The sequence below is a fragment of the Macaca mulatta genome, chromosome 10 (assembly GCF_049350105.2).
Source record: "Macaca mulatta isolate MMU2019108-1 chromosome 10, T2T-MMU8v2.0, whole genome shotgun sequence".
NCBI lineage: Eukaryota > Metazoa > Chordata > Mammalia > Primates > Cercopithecidae > Macaca > Macaca mulatta.
Window position 1 is genome coordinate 32,457,742 of NC_133415.1, and position 21,709 is coordinate 32,479,450.

The 21,709-nt window shown below is 58.4% G+C and overlaps 1 long non-coding RNA gene across 1 annotated transcript; it reads right to left on the reverse strand.

The window, feature by feature from the left end:
- Window positions 1-16,697: 16,697 nt before the first annotated feature.
- On the reverse strand, window positions 16,698-18,830 carry LOC114670594 (uncharacterized). Its single transcript, XR_013400137.1, has 2 exons — window positions 18,743-18,830; window positions 16,698-17,051 (listed from the first exon to the last, which is right to left on the reverse strand). It is a non-coding gene; the product is annotated as an uncharacterized LOC114670594 (long non-coding RNA).
- Between the last annotated feature and the right edge of the window lie 2,879 nt (window positions 18,831-21,709).

Sequence of the window (21,709 nt, forward strand, 5' to 3'; positions counted from 1 at the left end):
CCCATGTGCACATGTGTGCATGTGTGTGAGCATGCTGCCCATGTGTGCCTGTGTGTGTGTGGGCGTGCTGCCCGTGTGTGTGTGTGTGTGTGGGCGTGCTGCCCATGTATGCATGTGTGTGTGTGACCATGCTGCCCATGCGTGCCTGTGTGTGAGCGTGCTGCCCATGTGTGCCTTTGTGTGTGAGCGTGCTGCCCATGTGTGCCTGTGTGTGAGTGTGCTGCCCATGTGTCCCTGTGTGTGTGTCAGCGTGCTGCCCATGTGTGCGTATGTGAGCGTGCTGCCCATGTGTGCATGTGTGTGAGCGTGCTGCCCATGTGTGCATGTGTGTGTGCTGCCCATGTGTGCATGTGTGTGTGAGCATGCTGCACATGTGTGCGTGTGTGCTGCTCATGGGTGCATATGTGTGAGCACACTGCTCATGTGCATGTGTGTTGCCCATGCTGTTGCATGTGTGCATGTGTGTGAACATGTTGCTCATGTGTGCGTGTGTGTGAGCATGCTACTTATGTGTACATGTGTGTGCTGCCCATGTCGTGCGTGTGTGTGTGTGCTGCCCATATGCACGTGTGTGTGAGCGTGCTGCCCATGTGAGCACGTGTGTGTGTGAGAGAGCATGCTGCCATATGGGCATGTATGTCTATGTCTGTCTACCTGCTGTGCCATGGTGTGTGCCCTCCTGGGCTCGCCTGTCCCTTCATCTCCAAGATGCCCTCTGGTCCCTGGCTCTCCCTAGTGCCCAGTTCCTTCCTCTCCCCCACCCAGGGTCCCCACCCCGCTCCTCAGTCCAGCCAGTGCCAATGGGGAATCAGGAACCAGAGTGTGTACCTCTCTCGGCCTGGCTGTGTGACTGGGAGCTGAAGAGCCCTCTCTGGGCCCACTGCCGCTGCACTGTCTCCCAAGTGAGGTCACTTGTGCACCTGACACAGGCTGAGCTCAGCAATTGTGTCCCTGCTGCTCCAGCCCTGGAAGGGGCCCTGAGGATAGGCCCAGGGTCAGAGGCAGGCTCTAGGCTGGACAGCTGCCCACACCACAGGGCGGGCCCAGCACCCATGCCAGACAAAGAGCCATCAAAGGGAGCCACAGAGTGACAGGTGAGAAGAGAACGCCCCAGGTTTGGAAGGTTTGGGTCCCCTCAGCCCCTGCCCCCACAAACGAAAACCATCCCTGGGCCTGACCGCCACTCAGCTCCTGTGCCCAGCCGGCGCTGTGGCCTCGGTGAAGACAGGAAATCCATACTAGGCTGAGGGATGCTTCCAGCGAGGTCAGGCCCACTGGCGGGAGAGGCCAGTGGGGGTGGCGGGGCGGCAGGCCCGACTGCCTCCCCTCGCGGGCTCCCAGGCTTAAATCAGGCAGGGATGTCCAGGCCAGCTCCCATCAGGCCTTCTGAGTACACCAAGCCGGGCCGCCGCAGGGCCAGGTCCCTCCAGGCTCTGTCCAGCTTTGCCAGGTCTCCAGCACACAAACCCTGAGCCTGGGGCCCAGCTGGAGCCCTGGCAGCCCAGTTCCTCGCACATGGGCAGCGGGGATGCAGGTTCCACTCCACATCCCAGGAGCCAGCACAGGGGCCAGGATATGAGAGCCCTTGCTAACCAGGATGGAGCCGCTCAGCAGAGATGGAGACTCACCCTCAGGCCCCTCCTTGCAGCCTCTTCCCCCTCCCCCATCTGCCCTAGGGGCTGCTGGAGCTTCAAAGGCCCCTGCTGGGGTTCCACTTCACCACCTCAGGGCACAGCTCATCTCCCGCCCAGGAGCTGTCGCCCTGGATACCACCTGCACCCACAGCAGCTCAGAGAGGCTTCCTCTGGGTCTTCCAGACTCCCTGGCCAGGCAGACAACTGGTGAAATCAGCACCCCCTCTCCCCAGGAGACCAGCTGGCCAGCTCAGGGGCATTTGTGGATAAATAAATGAATGAATGAACAAAAGAACAAATGCTCCAGGACTCCCCACAGAGCTAGGGTTGCCCCAGGTGACTGCAGGAGGAGGAGCTTCCGGGCCCTGAGGATAGGGAGCCCAGTCTACAGGGCTCTGGACCCAGCTTTGTTCGTGGTTCCTATCAGCGCCGAGGATCAGCTACAGGACAGAGATGTCCAGTGTGGGCTCGGGTGCCCAAGGCCTGGCGCCAGCCTCCCTGATGCACACAGCTGGGCAGGGTGTGCCATATGATCTGCTGGAGATGTGGAGGCAGAGGGAGTGGAGGTTCCTGCCACTCCTTCCCAAGTTGCTCCCAAGTTGCTCCCATCTGCCCCTGACTGCCTGGCAGGCAGGCCCTTTCTGGTGTGGCACCACCACACGGCTGGCCCTGGCTGATGGGGCACGACACACTAGGTTCCCGCAAGGCCTGCATGCTCCGTCTCTCCCTCTGTCTGGGATCCAGCAGCATCTGAGGGAGTGGCTGGGTCATCAAATGACTTACAACAGGGCCTCAGCCACCCACCCTGTGGGGGTTTGCCAGACCTCTGGCCTGGGTGTCCAGACATGTAGTGCTGTCCTCTGGCGCTGGCCAGGGTGGCCTCTGTCCCCATTTCTCTCCTCCAAGAGGTGGCTCTGCTACCCAGTCAGCCCCTCCTGCTGCCCCCTCCCTCCTCCAGGTCAGACACCAAGCCATTCCCCAGGCCTGACTAAGGAGGGGTGCGGACTGCCCCCTGCACCTGCCTGGTGACCAGTGCCCACTGTGCATTCCCCCAGCCAATCGAGCCTGGCACACCCTGAGTGCTCCCTAAATAGCCATGGAGGATATCACAGTCACCCCCATTTTATTCAGGGGTCACCAGCTCCCTGCCCTTAAGGCCAGGCTTTCCCTGAGCCCTAAACCTTATTTGGAGTGGTGGGGGCCGCGCCTGCAATGCCATGTTTTCATTAGCAAGAGATGAATAATTAATGCCACAGCGCCTTTGAGAACTGTTTTGGTTTTTATTTTAAACATTTTTTTCTATGTATAGAAACAGCACTTCCGTTAGGCACCAAATTTATTTTTTAATAAACGTGGCAGTTATTTATTCAATCCCTGGTGCTCCCTGGAGTAGCTGGCACAAGGGTGAAGAGAACTTGCCAGGGCTCCATTGGCAGTCTCCCCCATGTGCCCGCCCAGCCCCCGCTGTGCATGGCCAGGGTGGAGGACACAGGGCAAAGGGCAGAGGTCAGTGAGCGAGGCCCAGCCAGAGGTCAGAGCTGCAGTGCAGTTGCACAGTGGCGAAGCCCTGTGGCACACTGGGACGCTGCCTGGGTCCTCAAGCTTCCCAGCCTGGAATGGGGTGACAGTGCAGGAGGCCCCAGGTCTGTCCATGCTGCCCAGGTATTCTAGGCAGAGGGTGGGAACTCCCCTCAGAGAGATGCCAGGAGGCACAGAGAACCCAGCAGGGCCACACGTCCCAGGAAGGCAGACTGAGCCAGCCATGAAGTACAAGGCCAAGCTCCGCACCACCCACCAGGCCCACCACTCTTTGTGCACAGAGCCTGGGACCTGAACTGAGGCCCAGATAATTCATGGGCTCTGTAATTCTCCAGGTTGAGAGGCAGCCAGTCTTGATTTCTTGGCTCTTCAATTCCATCCACAAATCCCATTACTTGGTGCTTTCTCAGAAATTAAGTCGGAAACAATTTTATCTTTAAATTACAAGTCGAGGAGACTTTGCGCAGTAGAAGACAAACAGTATGTTGACACTCTCCAAATGCACCTTCCCTGGCCAACTGAAACGGCACCTGAGCCCTCTGGCCCATCCACAGCCAGGGCCCAGGGAGTGGACATCCCGGCTCCATGCCCACCTGGCACTGCTCAGCTGTGTCTGCCTGGCTTGGACACAATGCTAAACAAAAGAATTAGGATGTAGACATTTCTTTTTGCAAAGAGTCATCATTAATTTTTTAAAGTGTGCAATATTGTTCTCAACAAAACACAGGAAAAATGAGTTGTCTGTTCCTAATAAATATTTTCTAGATTAAGTATTTGTAATGCTATCAATTATTTATCTCCATATATGGAGTAGGCATAATTTGTAATAAAATGCAGAAAGGGTTTTAATTTTTCCACACAATATATGAAATTGAGTTTCTGACTAATACAGGAATAAATTGACTCTAATCCCTTCCTGTCACGGCATACGGTATTGTTTTAGGTATAAATCTATTATTTTATAGATGTTTTCCAAAAATTAATCTACGATGTTTAAGGATCGGTGTAAATCTCTGTAATGGGGCGTTCTGGTGGGTTCGCATTTATAAGGCCTATCGTTTGCACACGTAGCCCCCGAATCATCAGCTGCACACGCCAAATCACGCCAGGGCTCCATAAACACTTACACATGCTCATCATTCACAAAATCGATGCTGCTTGGGCTCTAATGAGGTGGTGTACGACCCAGGAGGAGCCATGTCTACTCCACCCTGCAGGCCTGGAGTTCCGTGCGGCTCTGGATGGCTCCAGGCTCAGGGCTTGACCACTGACACGCAGAGGCACAGCCAGGCTTTGGTGCAGCTGAAGGAGCAGGTCTGGCCCCGGTTGCATAGCCCAGAGTCTTGGGGAGGGAGGCAGAGCAGGAACATTGTGCTGAAACATGAGCAGGGCCTGGGTTGGCCAGCATGTGTCTAGCCAGGGCCATCGAGAGAATGCAAGGTTAGCAAGAGAGCTGAGGCCCAGCCAGCCCTTCCTGCTGCCCCTCGCTCCTCCAGGTCAGTCCCCAACCCATTCCCCAGGCCTGACTGTGGAAGGGTGCGGACTGGCCCCCTGTGCCTCCTGGTGACCAGTGTCCACTGTGCACTCTTCCAGGCCAGCCAAATCTGGCACACACTGGGTATTCCCTAAATAGCCATGGAGGGTATTGTGGCATGGAAAGCTGTCGATTCCAGAAACCTCCTGGACATAGGGCTGGGAGCTCATCTGCAGAAGCTGCCTGAATCCAGTAGCCACGTCCTGGACACTGGGGATAGGTGCCTGGGAGTAGGGGAGATGGGGCTTTGTCTCAAGGGGATGTGACATCAGGTGGGGACTACCCCAGGCTTGGCTCAACCAAGCCAGGAAGGCTTCCTGGAGGAGGTGGTACAGTGTAGACTGGAGCACCCATTCATGCCACCGACTCACCATGTGACCCCAGTGAGTCTTCCCCTGCTTGGGGCCTCACTTTCTCCACCTGGAATCAAAGAACCCAGGTTTGAGTCCCCATGAAGTTGTGGATCAGCCACAGGGCTAAGCAGAGCACTTTCATATCAGAGCCAGCTCACCTGCAAAGTAGGACTGACAGTTCTTCAGGGGGCAGCAGGTAAGGCTGAAGGCTAGCCCTCTCTCCTGGAGACAGACCTGCTCCAGGCAGCAGGGGAAGGCTCTGACTCTGGCTGGGCCAATCACAATACCTCATTCTCTTGGCCACAGTGATTGGACAGAGGGAATGTCATGTGACCTGAGTCAGGCCAATCAAGGCGCTTCCCTGGACTTTTTCCCAAGCCAAAGCAGGAAGTGGAGTCCCTTCCTCTCTGGAAAGGCTTTGGAGGTATAAGCCTGTCCATAATCCCTGTGACCCCAAGGCCATCCTGGAAGCCCATGGGGTGGTCCCCAGCCTCTGCCCCTCCTGGGCTGAGGAGTCCTCAGTTGGCCCCTTGTGCAGCCCACAGCACTGAGCAGGGCGCCAGTCCTGAAACACCTCCCTGGGCTGTGGGGGACTTGCACCAGAACCTGGGTGCTCTCAGACCCATGAGAGGGCGTGCCTATGGAACTAACGTGAATGTTCTCATACCTCAGCGTTACCTTTTTTACTGGGTGATGAGGTGGAGGAGGTGCGGATTCCTGGGGCTTGACTTAATCCAAATGCTGACTGAGATGTCTCTTACAGAGTCTGCAGTGCTAGGGAGCAGCAAGTATCATTTCATGGCAAATGCTTGATAATTGGAGAACCAGAGATTAAAGTGTGTTTTTGAAAACTGAGAAGCGAGCCCTCAGAATTAAAAGCAGGACATCCACTTTACCACCCACCGCCGCAGAACATAGAAAGCCAAAGCGCCGTGCAGCAGAAAGGTATAAAACAGAGGGGTGAAATAGGCCAGTCACAAAAGGACAAATACTGAATGATCCCACTTAGACACGCTGTAGTCAAATCCATGGAGACAGAAAGTAGACAGTGGTTGCCAGGGGCTGGGGAGGGTGGGGGTCTGTTATTTAATGGGTACAGAGTTTCAGTTTGGGAAGATGAAAAACTTCTGTGGATGGATGGGGGTGATGGTTGCACAATAATGTGAGTGTACCTAATGCCACTGAACTGCTCACTTAGAAATGATTAGAGTGGTCAATTTCATATCATGGATATTTTACCATAATTAGAGAAAAAAAGAATATCCCCCCAAAAATATTAGAAGTCTATATGCCATTACATTTTTTAAAATCTAGAAAAAGAATTGTCTTTGTTTCACCCAAGGTTTACTATGCAGGATCACATACTGAGTGAACGTCTTGAATATACAATCTTTAACTCAATAAATGGGTCGTTTTAGTTAAAAGAAAAAACAAAACATGAGGGAAAGAAAATGAGTGTAAAATGGGACACATAAAACCGGACGACCAAAGCAAGACCGGGCATATGTCGTGCTGTGATGAAAAGGTTTCAAGTCGCCCTTCTAGAAAGAAGGTGCCCTGGGACGGGTCAAAGCAATGAAATGCTGCCAGCAGCTTCACTGGAGCCGGGAAGGAGCTCCAGGCAGAGCTCCGGGGGAGGGAGGCGCAAGGACAAGCATGCATTTACAATGCTGAGTGGCCTTTCCACCGTGGAGCTTGCACTGGGCTCTGGGACACAGAGGCTAATGGGACAGATGGGATATTCCCAGGAGGACAGAGATAGGAGGCAAGAAGCTAGAGCCACAGAGGAAAATGCTGACGTCAGAGAGGTCCTGATAGATGGCCCCGCCGGGAGGGGATGGCTTCTCTCCCAGGGCGAGCAGCCCCCAGACCCACCCAAGAGTCAGGGCCTGTGGACGTGGTGAGAGTGGACTACCCCCCTGCAGTCTGGGCACACCCAGGGGTCATGGGCAGCTGGGGAGCCCAAGGAACCTGGGAGGAATGGGCCCCCCCAGTGTATCATGTCTGGTGGGAGAGGGTTACATATTTTTGGCACACATTCTTTTACTTTTAAAGTTTCTCCAAATAAAAATTATAATAAAAAGATGAAAGAACCAGAAACCATGTGACAGCAGGCCAGATAGCAGCCAGGAGAGACCGGGGTCCAGCTGGTGACAGGCAGCAGGGGTTGAGGGGAAACATGGGGTTCCCCTGCAGACGGGGAGACTGGGCTGTCACACCTGCTGGGTGCACTGCCATCCACCCTGCTGTGGGCCTTCCCGGCAGGAGCAGTATTAACTATGCTTTTTTTTTCTCTGTATTTCTGATGCTGTGACATCTTGGGGCCTATTTACCTAGAGGGAGGTGGGGGGAAAAGCAGAGAAGCTGGCTTGACCCAGGCCTGGAGTCACAGAGCAGCATCTGAGGGGCCATGTGGGCCAACTCCTGGAGCAGCACCAAGACCCAAGGCCCAGAGCCTGACGCTGGCCTCACTGTGCTTATCAGTGCCTTGGGGGCTCTGCTCCTGGGCATTGGCTGGGCACTATCCTGCTCATCGCAGCCAGGCCCACCCACAGATACTTGTGGCATCTGGTCCCTGGCCTCTGTCCCTCCTGGGCTTAGGGGCCCTCAGTTGGCCCCTTGTGCAGCCTGCAGCACTTAGCAGGACACCAGGCAGGTCCCTATAGGCTGACAAGCCTCCTCAGACTCTCCTGCAGCCTGGGCAGCGGGTGCCCACTGCACTAGGAGGGAGACTCCGCATGCCCAGGGCACAAGATGGGGTTCAAATCCCTGACTCAGTTTCCAAATCTCATGCCCTGTGGGCTCCCTGCTTCCTTGGGAGACTCTCCGTTTGAATTCTGGAAGGGCCTGAGCCCCGGCACACCACAGGGCCCCATCCAGCCTTCCTGCCCCGCCCCACTGTGTATGTGCCCGGGGAATGGGCGTGTGTGCACATACGTGTGCGTCCATGCACATGTGAGCATGTGTGTGCCCATGTGCATGTGCCCAAATGTATTAATGTCCAAACTATGGTAGCTGTCCCCAAAATGGGCATCCAAGAATTCTGTCCCTGTATCCTCTCATGGCATTACGTGATGGGGCTATGTACTGAGATATGCATTGTTTGGCAATTTCATTTTCGTGCAAACATCATAGAGTAACTTACGGAAGCCTAGATGGCAGAGCCCACTACACACCTAGGCTGTTTGGTTTGGCCTTTCGCTCCTAGGTTACACACCTGTGCAGCGTGTTACTGTATTGGACACCGTAGGGGATCATAACACAGTGGTATTGTATATCTAAACATATAAAAGGTATAGTAAAAATACAGTATTCTGATCTTATGGTACCACCACTATATACGCGGCCCATGGTTGACTGAAATGTCATTATGGTATATGACTGTATTTGGAATATCATGGGAACAATTTTTTTTTTTGAGACTGAGTCTCGCTCTCTTGTCCAGGATGGAGTACAGCGGTACAATCTCCGCTCACTGCAACCTCCGCTTCCCGGGTTCAAGTGATTCTTTTGCCTCAACTTCCTGAGTAGTTGGGATTACAGGCACCTGCCACCATGCCCAGCTAATTTTTGTATTTTTAGTAGAGATGGGGTTTCACCATGTTGGCCAGGCTGGTCTCGAACACCTGACCTCAGGCGATCCACCTGCCTCAGCCTCCCAAAGTGCTGGGATCACAGGCGTAAGCCACCGCGCCTGGCTGGGAACAAATTTTTTTGTTTTGTTTTGTTTTTGAGACGGAGTCTCGCTCTGTCGCCTAGGCTGGAGTGCAAGTGGCCGGATCTCAGCTCACTGCAAGCTCCGCCTCCTGGGTTTACGCCATTGTCCTGCCTCAGCCTCCCGAGTAGCTGGGACTACAGGCGCCCACCACCTCGCCCGGCTAGTTTTTTGTAATTTTTTTAGTAGAGACGGGGTTTCACCGGGTTAGCCAGGATGGTCTCAATCTCCTGACCTCGTGATCCGCCCATCTCGGCCTCCCAAAGTGCTGGGATTACAAGCTTGAGCCACCGCGCCTGGCCGGGAACAAATTTTTTAATGGGCAGCAGCTGAGGCAGCCCGCCGGCACTGGGTAAGTCACCGATGCCTAGGCCAGGCTACAGGAAGACAGGGGCCAGGCAAGGGCCCTGCCCCAGCCATCTACCACCTGCAAGTCCAAGTTTGGGGCATGCAGGCAGAGGAAGCAGTTCCCAGAGGTATGGGTTCTATCACTAGAGGGGGTGGCCTCCAGGGCTGCAAGCCTCCCCCGGGGCTGCAAGCTGATGGAGGAGCTCCTGGCCCAGACCCTGGCCTTCGAGGATGGCAGCCCCGTCCCCCAGGGAAGCAGGGTCTCAGGCCACCAGACCAGCTACTCACCTGCTGGGATAGTGACACAGGATGGGCAGAAGCCTAGAGGAGTGGAAAGGCATCATGTCCCACTTACTAAGGGAAACTGAGGCTCAGGGCTTGCAGGCCTAGGCCTAGGCCAGGGAGCCAGAACTTGCTGGGTCTGGACTCAGTGGGGCCTGTGTGACCTCAAAGGGAACCCCTGAATTCCGAGAGACCCCAGGGCAGGCGTTTTGGAAATGCTGCTCCCCCTAGCGTGGGGATGCGACTGAAGATGGATCTGAGGATGGGACATTGCATCGGGCCCTGGCAGGGCCCTCAGCTGGACCACTCCCCTCCCCTCTCCTCCCTGCCCCTGCCGTGACCCCCCCCCAGACAGCCACCCTCTGCAGGGGGAGCACGCCATCTTTGGCTTCACCTCCCTTCCTGCCTTTTCCCACCCACTTGTGGATGAAGAGCAAGGCCTGCCCACATCGCCTGGGCTCACCAAGTGGCAGAGTGGCTGCTAGTTAATGGAACCCTCTGTGACAGGTGGAGCACCTGCCCAGGGCGGGAAGGGTCAGAAGAGATCAGGAGCCCTCGCAGGAGGCATCCCAGGCGGAGGCCACAACATCAGCAAAGGCCTGGAGGCTGGACCCAGTGCAGCACCAGGTTCTGGGCCTGGAGCAGGCCCCTGAGCCTGCAGGGTCAGGTCAGGGCCCAGGGAGGAGCAGCTGCCAGAGAGAAACTGAGGCAGAGAGGGCAAAACAGCCTCGGGTCACACAGCTGCTCCGTGGAGGGATGGGATTTGCACCCAGCTCCCCTGAGGCCTGGTTCCACAGCCATCGGTGGACTCTCAGGGAGATCTAGACCCGGCACTGCACCCTCAGGCCCCAGCCCCGTGTGGTGCCTCTGCGACCACCTCACCTGTGTAAGAGCTCAGGGATCCTGCTGTGGCCACCGCCACGCTCCTCCTATCTCAGGAATCAAAGATTGAGGCAATCCTGATTCCAGCTGATGGGATGCCACCTCAGGCCTCCAGCCATGCGCCCAGGGTCTGGGCCCCACATGCCTCAATTTACTCTCTCCTTCTTGTCTGGAGTCTGGGGACACGCCCTGGTGGCCAGCCTGCTGGGCATGGTGGAGGCAGGTCCTGCATCCGCCTTCCTCGTCAGGGGCCAGGATCCACCGCCAGCCTTGCCCTTGAATTCCACCCTCCCACTTCCTATGGGACTGCCACGCTGGCAGTGACCTCCCCCAGGACTGTGATGCCCTCCAGCACCAAGGTGATGCACAGACAGCATCGTATTCCCTGAAGACGCAGGGCCATGACTGTAGGTGAAATGGAATCCTTCCCCTGCCTCCTACGAGTTGTGCCCTTTTCTTTGAAAATTGCCCTGCATGTGGCTTGCCTCCCTTTCTGCCTTTCTTCCAAATGTCGGGAGCAGGGCCGAGTCCACACTGGTTTACGAGACCTCAAGGAGCTGTTCTGTGCCCTGGGTAGCAAATGTTTCTTTCCAAGAAAATCTTTCTAACAGTCCTCGAGGCACTTTGATGGTTCAGCATCCTGGGAGACCAGCCCCAAGCAAGGTGGGGAAGTCACAGAGGACACCGTGCTCCCACGCCCGACGCCACCCAAGTCCACAGGTGACACGAATCCACAGCACAGAGTCAGAGCACGGGGGTGGCGGCAGAGCCACTAGGCAGCCGTGCCCCATGCCGGCATGGGGCTGTGGGCAGTCACCTTGGCTGGTCCTCACAGCAACCCCGTGACAGAGACCTGCAGGCGGGAATCTAAGCGATGGAAGGAGCAGTGTGGGGCTCAAACCCACCTGGGCCAATGGAGGACACCCTGCACCCAAGGGAGGGTCCTACAGGCAAAGCCCCTGTTCCGGAACCACAGGCCCATCCTACCCAAAGTCGAGAGGTGCTCCAGATCTCCGGGGATGGGGTGCCAAGAGATCCAGGCAGAGGTTCAGATTCCCCCAGGGACCAGTGCTTGCTCTGGAGACCCCCCTCATAGCTCCTGCCCGCCCCAGGCTAGAGCTGGCTCCCTGAGTGACAGCAATTAGGACCACGGCTGGCAGAGCAGCCCACACCCCCAAAGCACCTGACGTGGCAGCAGCTCCCTGGGGGCCGTTGCACTCCGGCTGTGGCTGAGGCGCTTGGAATCGGTTTCTTTCTGCTGTAAAAATGGAAACATCCCCTATGTGAGAAACAAGCTGGCGAGGAGAACGCCGCTGCCAAATCACACCCGCGGCAGGGCGCGCGGCGGCCGGGGGCCCCCAGGCCTGCTAGGCAAGAAGGGCTTCGTGCACGGGGGTGGGGAGCCAGGAACCCGGGGGTGCAGGGGCGAGGTGCAGACCCCCCCAGCCAGACAACCCTGCTGGAACATAGGGTGGGCCCTCCCTGCCTTGAACCTCTCTTTTCCAAAAACAGCAACGGTACCGGCTGCATCCGGCTTCCCGCACCCGCCCAGAGATGCTGGAATAGCTGTGAGGGAGGTGGGCGAGCCGCGCAGTGCAGGGGGGCTATCCGAGTTGGAAAGAGCAGCTCCCCTCCCTGGGACACTTGGGGGAAAAACAGCAAGGTTGGGTGTGGGGTCTGTGACGGTGTCTGGGCAGCAGAGAGGGTCCCCAAACACACTGCATGTGCCAGGCCTCCCCGGGGGCCTTCAGAACCACACGTGCCAGCCAAGTGCATGCAGGACCTCGGCTGTGGGTCCCCCAGGCATACCGGGCTGGCACGACCCCGATCATCCCACCTGGGCACCGCAGCCACTGATGAGAGTCACCCTACTTTCCTGGCTGGGACCTTCTTCCCCGGCCCTCCCTGGGCACTGCTCAGCTGCAGGCTCTGCACCTTGGGGCTGAAATCCTCACGTAACTGTAAACCAGCCCGCCACACACCCACAGGCGTGAGGGCATGTGTCGAATGTGTGAAACGCCCCCACCCACTGAGCTGTTCTCATCTTCAGGTTTTCAAGGACACGGCACAGCACCCACATGCTGTGGCCAATGGTGGACTTTGGCGGGCGGAGACCAGGATCCAGGATTGGCAAAGCAGGGGTGGGAGCTAAGGGTGCGGTGCCACCTCCACATGCCTTTCCCCATGAGGCTACAGGCTATCACGGGGCAAGAAGAGGGCCAGGCTCACCAGGGCCAGGAATGCTAAGGGGTGTCCTCCAGCCCTGGAGCCCATGCCCAGTTCCCAGGCTGGTAACGACGGATCCATCAACACCGTGTGTCCAAAGACTGCACTCTGATGGCCCCAGCCTCCTTGGCTGTCACCGCATATGAGGAGCCAGGGACTCCCGGCCTGAAAACTGCCTCTGGGCCTGGCCAGCCCTTCCAGCCCACTCTGCTATTAAAACGGATTCCTGGGGAGGCAAAGCCGTGTGGGTGTAAAATCTGGACTGCCAGTACACTCACACACACATTACCACACTCAGCCATGTGCATATCCATGGCAGTCAGCAATGCTGACACACACACGTGTGCCCACACATACATGCTCATCAGACATGCACTCACACACTCATATGCACACATGCACATACACATAACATGCATGTCCACACACACATACTCATGTACACACACTCTTGCATGCTCACCCACATGCAAGGGGTGAGCATGAGCATGAGGGGAGAAGGCCCCTCCCCATACAAAATCATCCCCCCTAAGATTCCAAAGGCCTGGATAACACCTCACTCTTAGAAGCTTCATGGAGCAGGCCAGGCCCAGCACCCAGATGGGCGGGGGCCGAGCATAGCAGGGCTGGGCAGGCTGGCCCAGCACCAGCCTAGGAAGCCTCCTCTCCAAAGCCCCCGCCCGTGCCCCTCTGGCCCTGGGCTAGCAAAACGGGGTCAAGGTTGATCGCTGGGGCTCAGGCACCAGGAGTGAGACAGAAGGGCAGTGCTGTGTGGGCCTCCCCAGGGACACAGCATGGCGTGACAGCTGCACATGGAGCCCCCTCTTGGGCAGCTCTGCAGGCCTCCAGGCCACCAAAGCAGCTAGCACAGTGGTCCAGGCAAGAGGGCAAGAGAGCGGCACATTCCAGCCACAGTCCACGTCTCCTGGGGAGGTGCAGTAAGAGCCCTGTGGGGGTGGGGATGGGCACTCAGGCTATGTTTGCAGAGAGACTGTTAGAAGGGAACAAGATGGGGCTGCAGGTCATTCCCTCCCCGTGACAATGAGAGAGCTGCAGCCACAGTCCCTGTGGCCCCCTGTGCCTTCAGCACCCAGCCTGCTTCGACTTTGAGAATGACGGCAGCTGAGGGTTCATCGGTGCCAGGCCCTGTCCCAGGAGGCATGGACTTGCTGGAGCTCAGCTGGTCAACTTCCAGGAGGCCCTGACCACCGCCAAGGCCCAGCCCTGAGGGTCTCCTCAGCCAGGGGCACCCGACCCCTTGGGAAAGGAAGGACTAGGCAGCTCCCACACCCTCCCCACCCCAGGACCAGCCTGTAGAGAAGAGCAGCTGTGTTTTCAGCTAGAGCCATGGGCACGAGGGGTCCAGGGAAAGGGCTGTCTGGACAAGCCACCTCCAGTGTCCACAGCCCAGCCTGAGGCAGCTCATTCCCACCCCAGCCCCCGCCCAGGCCTGAGCCCACCAGCTGTTGGCCAGGACCAAATGGCAGAGATTCATGAGTGCCCAGCACACAAGCCTTGTTTACCAGGCCGTACTGTGTCTGCTCAGCATCAGGGCCTCCCACTGAAGCCCTCCCACACCCTCACATCCTTCCCTGCACCCTGTGCCCTGAACCTGCCATGCACAGCCCTGGCCACCCCAGCACATGGGGTCCAGTCTAAAGCAGTTGCCCATGGGGGCTGCCCCACCCCCAGGCTGAAGCCCAGGCCCACACCACAGCTGAGGTGAGCAGGATCTTCCACCAGGAAGCCCCAGCCTTCCAGAAGGGAGGTCTTGGAGCTCCAGGACAGCACCCCAGGACTGCCGGCGCTCACAAAGCAGCAAGGGGGAGGAGCCTGCTGGGTTCCCAAGGGCTGTAGGAAGATAAAGAGGTGACCCAGTTGTGGGGCAGGGGGAGTTTGGCTGGCATGGCCACCTCAGGCCCTGCAGGCTGCCCTCATCACCTGGGGAACCCAGGCCCCCAAGTGTGGGCCAAGGGGCAAGGGGGAATGTGGCCATGATGGTGCTCACCACGATGGTCCCAGGTGCCCACCGCTGCAGAGACAGAGGAAGTGAGCCTGGACATGGGACTCGGCCAGGTGGGGTCCCCATGGACTCGGCCAGGTGTGGGGCAGCCTGGGGGCCAGGCCTGTCTTCAACTCCTGGTTGTCAGGGGACGTCAGGGCCTATCGGGCTGTGGGGAGAACCTGGCCTGGGGCTGGGGATGGCAGAGCTCTGAGTGTAGGAGCTGCTGCCCAATCCAGCAAGCCGGACCACCGACAGCAGGCAGAGGTCCCCGCAGGGAGCGTGGCAGGAAGGGGTATATAGACAGGTGCACCCCCGCAGGGAGCGTGGCAGGAAGGGGTGTGCAGACAGGTGCACTCCCTCAGGAAGCGTGGCAGGAAGGGGTATACAGACAGGTGCACCCCCGCAGGGAGCGTGGCAGGAAGGGGTGTGCAGACAGGTGAACCCCCGCAGGGAGCGTGGCAGGAAGGGGTGTGCAGACAGGTGCTCCTCTGCAGCTAAGACTGACTTCCCCACTTGCCCTGGAGCCTGGCAGGGCTCTGGAGACCAGGATCCACCACACAGTCCTGGGCCACGTCTACTTTGCGGGAATAAGTGAAGTTTAGAGTTCTTCATGCCAGTCAGTGGCACAGTCAGGGCAGGGTGGGGCCATCCTGCCAAACCTGGCTGCAGACACCCAGAGCTCAGAGCCAGGAGTGGCTGGGGCTTGGGGTCTTGAGTGTGAAGATTCGGCCGGCCCAGCAAGGCCTCAGCTCGTGCCTGGCATCGTCCTGGGCCCTGGCCTCGGTGCTCGGTGGACGGCTCCTTCCTAGTGCCAGGTCCAGTTGCAGCTCCTGGGAGCTGCCCCGGGAGCCCAGCCCTGGGTGCCCCGGCTCTCCCAGCTCAGTGTTTCTCTGTGATCAATCAGGGTATCGCCAGGAAGGGTTGGGGCTGCCACCTCCCTGGGCCACCCCGACCGAAAGCTGGGAGGGGCTGCCACAGGCCATCTGGGTAGGTGGTCCACAGGGGCCCTGTCTCACCCTGGGTCAGGTCTGCAGCCTTTGTTTATTCTGGGTGGGGTGGGGGGCTTTGCTGCTTCACTGCACCCCACATCAGCCCTGCTGGGAGGGCTGCCATATGCAGGGAGACGTGGAGGAGCAGGTACACCCTGCTCCACCAGCCAGACCCAAAGCTTCCTAGTGGGGACCAGTCTGGAGCTTGAAATCCCAGCCATCACTCAAGGGGTTTCACTTGTGCCAACACCTTTCTTTTGGAGGGAGTGTGTTGGGGGTGTCCAGTGACAGGGTTAATCCCCACAATCCAAGAGGCCAGTGATGTCATGGGCTCCCGGGGCCCATGACACTGAGACCACGTCCAGCACGAATTCACCTGCCCTTCCTTCAGTGCCTTCTAACGCCACCCAGCCACCACAGCCAGGCTGGAAGGAGACCACACCCCAGCCACGTAAGAGCCACTTTGGACAGCCCACCTAGGAGCTTAAGTCCCAGTGGGACATGCCCACCCAGGCTGCCTCAGTTGCCCATGGGACCTCCAACCACAGCCACAGGCTCCAGCCACAGGAATGAGGCTCCAGCCACAGGAATCACCCTGCCCAACTCAGTCCGCTTGGGCCATCCAGTTGGCCGCAGAGCAGAAGGACAGTGATCAAACCACAGAACAGAGTATGTGGACAGGTGGGCGGGGCACTGCAGAGTGGCAGGTGGATCTGGAGGGTGTCTGGGAATCCACACACACCAAGGCTGGACCTCACAAGAGGAGGGGCAGGCATGCTCCATTCTGAAATCTGAATCGTCCCTGGCCAGCCTGTGGCTGCTTTCACCTTTCCTTTGCTGCAGTGTGTGTCAAACGCATGAATGAATGAGTGAATGAGTCCCTGCCACCAGCCCCCACAGGGTTACATCAAAGCCACCGAGGCTCAGCCGGGACAGGACTGGCAAGTATCACAGTCAGTGGGGGGAGGGCATCGCACCCAGACTTCTGCACACAGGGCCTCTTTGTCAGAGGCTGGGCTGGAGCTCGACCCCAGGGCCACCTGGCTCACCTCATCTGTCCCCATAGCCACCTTTCAGTCCCCACCATGGCCACCACCCCCTTGTCCCCCACCCTTGTCCCCATAGCCACCCTGCCCACGGAATTGATCGCTTGATTAAGTTCAGCATTTAAGTGCCCAGGGAGAAAAATCAATTCGCTTGGTTCCACTTTAATCCATCAGTTCCATTTCTGATAAATGTCCCAGTGTGGAGTCACCATGTAGCCACAGTGCCCCGCACAGATTAGCTGCTAGATCAGGGCAGCCAGGGCGAGCGTCTGGTGGGCTGGGGCAGGCCTGGACCCTCAACTGGCCGTGCCTCCCCACCCCCCTTCCCACACTTTCCATGGTGGTAGATGTGGGTACAGAGGTCAGAGCCCAGCTCTGGCCCCACCTGCCAGGGCCTGAACGAGCCCATCTCCCAAGCCATGAGCTGGTGACATTGTGGGGCTTGGATTAAACAGGATCTGTGGCTGCCAGGCTGGGCCCCTCAGGAACGAGCTGGCACTGGAAGACGAGTGGATTAGACGCGAGGTCAATATTTGTGGAATTGAATTGAATCTGTCACTTGGGGCGTGTATGTTCCAGGTAATTTTGCGGTTTCTGCCTCTGGCAGGAAAACCCAACACAATGACAGCCCCTCACAGGCCACAGTCAGCCTGGCCCCCGGAGAGAGACCCGTGGAGCCCTGTGTCTCAGCAGGCAAGGTAGGGGGATGGGGCAGGGGCAGGGAGGACCCCCAGTGCTGGCCAGGGGATGAGTCTGCAGTGGTTGCCAGCTAAGGAGGGTCTGCCCTGGCCCCCGGGGCATGGAGGCCCCACAGCCTGGCCCCACCCCCAGCTCCCAGGACCTCCTGACCCTTTAAGATACCGGGGATGCTGGGCCTGACCTCTCTGCAGCTGGTGTCACTGCAGGGCCACACTGCACTGTGTTGGTTGCTGTCCACGGTGGGCAGGTAGAGGGATGTGGACGGTGGGGGCCAGGGGAAGGGCAGAAGGGGACACTGGGCCGCCCTGGAGAAGCCAGGTCAGGGCTGGCCCAGCGGGATGGGGACTCTCTGCCTCTATGGCCAGCATTCCCAGCTGAGTCCCCCCAACTCTGCAACCAGGAAGCCCCGTAGTGTGAAGAATGGGGACATTGTGACGCGCTGGCCCCGAGCCCACCAGGTGGCCCCAGGGCCCCACCCTGCCTGGCTCTTCCTGCATGGGTCTGGGTGATGGGGGCTCGTCTGAGGCCCAGTGCTGCCCACCTCGAATCCCCAAATCCCAAATTGGATTAGTTGTGTTTAGAAAGCAGCAAAGCTGCTTATATTTGAGCAAAGGCTCAGCAGATTACCCTGGGCCAAGAGGGTGTCTGCCTGTGTGAGGGGGATTTGAGGAGGAAAAGCTGCACTAAACAAGTGTGAATTGAAAAGAAACTTGGGGGATGATCTGAGCCAGCCGGGCCCTCCACCTGCCCCATAACACCTTCTCCAGCGTGGGCTCCTGCTGCTGCTGGGACAACCAACAGGGAGTGGACGGGGTCAGGCCCAAGCCACTGGGCCCAAGGCCAGGAAGGGGCGCCCAGGACTGCCCATGGGAGAAGGGTGTGGTGCTGACACGAGGTCACCTGGAGTCCCTGGGACTGGCCCTCCACCTTGTGACTCAGTCTCCACCCGGTGGCCCTCTCAGAAGCCCAGGGCCCAGCATGCAGGAAGCTCCATGAACACTCATCATCACACACACTCCAAAGGCTGGGAAAGCTTTGGAGGCCCGGGGCCTGCTGGCCAGACCCTGTCCTGGGCCCTGAACACAGGCTGGGCCTGGAAGGGACAGTGAGGGGGGGCCAGAGCCCGTGTCTGCTCAGTGCAGTAAGCCCAGGCACCTGGTGGGTGGCCCCTGCACCCCACCCTTCCCAGCCCTGCCCTGGGTACCCTGTGCCATATCACATAGCCCACCCATGGGGCCCTCCCAACTCCAGCCAGGAGGGAGGATAGAAAACTTTTATTTCAGAAGAGTGCGAACAAACAAATCCTTCCTTCCCCACCATAAAGAGCCTGGCTGGCTTTAGGAGGGAGGGCAGAATTTTTAGCCTCTCCCTTCCTCAAGGTACAGCAGGCCAAGCCTATGTCACTCATGGCCCCTTTTACAAGTAAAGAATCCAGCTCTGGGCAGTCAGGTTTTCCCAGTGGAGGTGTTTGCCCTGGGGTGCCGGCTCACCTATCCGTAGGACCTGGCTCCTAGGGGTCCAGCCGGTCCCTGGCCTCTTGTTGATATGGAAAGGGAGTGCTGAGAAGGGAAAAGCGTGGTCCCTTTAAATGATACAGAAGGAGGGAAGGGAAGTGCTGCGTAGAGGAAGGCGTGGTCCCTGGCTAGGGCTCCACCCCCACAAACCTAGGTGAGGACAGGCATTTCCTGCCCAAATGTTGCATTTCCCAAGACTACCCTGGCCTGCCATGCCTCCATCCTGTGCCTATAAAAACCCAGGACCCTAGCAAGGCAGAAACAGAAGCCACTGGGTGGCGAGAGGAGCACATTGGTGGAAGAAGACAAGCTGCTGGACATCCCGAGGATGTTGCCTGACTCCAAGGGAAAACCATCTCCCTTCTGGCTCCGCCATCTGCTGAGAGCTCCTTCCACTCAATACAACCTTGCACTGATTCTCCAAGCCCACGTGTGATCCAATTTTTCGGTACACCCAGGCAAGAAACCCTGGGATACAGAAATCCCTCTGTCCTTGTTATGAGGCAGGGGTCTAATTGAGCTGACTATCACCAGCCACCTATAGGCCGCTAGACTAAAAGACCACCCTGTAACACATGCCCACTGGGGTTTCAAGAGGGGTAAACATTCACCCCTAGACACTGCCGCGGGGTCAGAGCCCCACAGCCTGCCCGTCTGTATGCATCGCTAGAGGTGTGAGCAGCGTGGCACTGAAGAAGCCAGCCACTCCCCCGCCGCACACCCTGCACCCTGCACCGGGGACAAGGGAACCTTTCCTGTGTCACTGTTTTTCACTGGGTAGAGATCTCCTGGCTGGAGACAGAATGTTGGGGAGAAGCCAGATGTGCTCAGCAGGTGGGGGATTCTCCTGGGGGGAGGCTGAGGCTGTTAGGAAAGGAGGGGCTGAGGGGGCACCATAGCCCACCCACTTCCACATCGAACTCCATTTTAAACCCCCATCCTCCACTCCTCTACTGGGGCTAAGGAGGCTGAGAGCAGAGCTCGGAGGCCCACACCCAGCACACAGCGGGCAGTGGGGGCTATGGACAGGGCCAACAAACCATGGGGTTGCTGGGCTGAAGCACGGGTGATGACAGGCGTGTGAGAGGGAAGCGGGGGTGAGCCAGCCCTGTGGGCCTCTAGGCCTGGCTTCTGAGGATCCCGGCCCCCTGGAATGACCCAGGGCAGGAGTCTCTGACACTCACCCCAAATGCCTGTGACCCCGTCCTGAGTGGGGGTCCTCCTTCTGGCCGTGACCACCCTGGAGTGGCTTCTTAGCATTTTGTGGTCAGCACTCTCGGCCCCTCTGCCTTGCGCCCTGTCATTTTCAGCGGATTCTGAGCCAGAGAAGGCCATCAATTATTCAGCTCCTGCCTCTCAGCCTCCTCCGTTAGTACCTCGTAAAGCTGGGAAGATAAATCTTCTCCGCTTGCTCTGTGGCGCCGACAGGGAGCAGGGCGGCACCAGGACGGTGACAGGCCCCGGCTGGGCCCTGGTTTCCCAAGCCAGCACAGGCGGCCTGCAAGGCTTCTCTGCTATTAAATCCATAATTCAGCGGCAACGCAGCTGGGGCCTGGCACACAGGGTCCCTGTGATGAGGAGGGGCTGCCCCTGCCAGAATGCACGAGAGGCTGCCCCCAGGGAGAGTTACAAGGACCACTTCTGCGGACCTGGCAGGTCCCGGGGCCCCCCTTAAAACTGCCTGGGGAGAGTCCCTGGAGCTGCTCCGGAGGATCATGGAGCCCGACTCTGCTCACAGGGGAGACCACACGGCTTCTGCGGGGCAGGACAGCTGAGGAGCATGCCAGGCAAGCAACGGTCACGGGGGGTGGGGGGGAGCACAGTGTGGTCTGCATGCCCTCAGCCACACCCAGGGTGACCCTGGAGGCCTGCATGGAAGACCCTGGAAGTGACCTTGGCCACCGCTGGTGGAAGAGACAGCTCCAGCCTCACCTTTCTAGGACAACGCCATCTGCCACCGAGGCAGCACCAGAGAGTGGGGCAGCTATGAGAGGCGGGACCTGTCCAGGGCTGCCGTGATGGGCACTCAAAGCCCCCTTCACCCTCAGTGAGGCACTTGTCCCAGTGAAAACTGAGCAGTTGGACAATCTGATGCTTGGAGGGTCTCAGTCGGCCCCCACCCCGATGCCCAGCCCTGCATAACCACAGAAGCGTTTGTTGAATGGCTGAGTCCCACCCCTGCTCCAACCTTGGCAGGCCTTGGAGTGTCCCCGGCAGGAAGTGGAGGGTGAACACAGGGGGACAAAGTAACAGGGCAGCAGAGCTGGGGTGGGGCCAGGCTGGGCAGACTGGGGAACGAGACCCACTCAGAACACCACCCTCGGCAGAGTCACCCACCCCGACCCTTGCAAACCCTCTGCCCCAGGGCTCGCTCTCAACCTGTGACCAGGGCCCGCTCTAAACCCATGAGAGCTGTGGCAGGACAGGGTGACTCCAGGCCTGGCCAAGAGGCTCTGGCTGACTCCGCCCCTTTCTCCTTCCTCTCCCCACTTCCCATTCCACAGGCCTCCACAGGGCAGGGGCCGTGACAGAGGTGACAGAATTTCGGAGAGGTCACTGAGTCCCTGCAATTAGCAGTAATGAGTTGACACGTGTGGGTGTTGGCCACAGGTCAAGTGCTAATGGAGGCTGATAATTAACTCAACCTGCTGTGAAGCGGTGCAGCCCCTCCTCTCTCTGATCATTAATCCTCGGGATGTCAAACAGCCCCACCCCAGGGCTAATGGGGTCACATTCCAACCATAATGACGTGGCTGCTGCACCGGAAACGCTGGGCTGGTACAGGGAACCCCTCCATCCCAGGCTGGAGACCTCCCCTCCCACCAGATGAGGGTCCTGCCCTGCTCACTGACTCCTGCCCCAACCCAGCTCCTGGGGCCTTCCTGACTCACCACCCTGCACCCCCCAGGGACGGTACACCCAGCAGCCTGTCCCAGCCTGTGT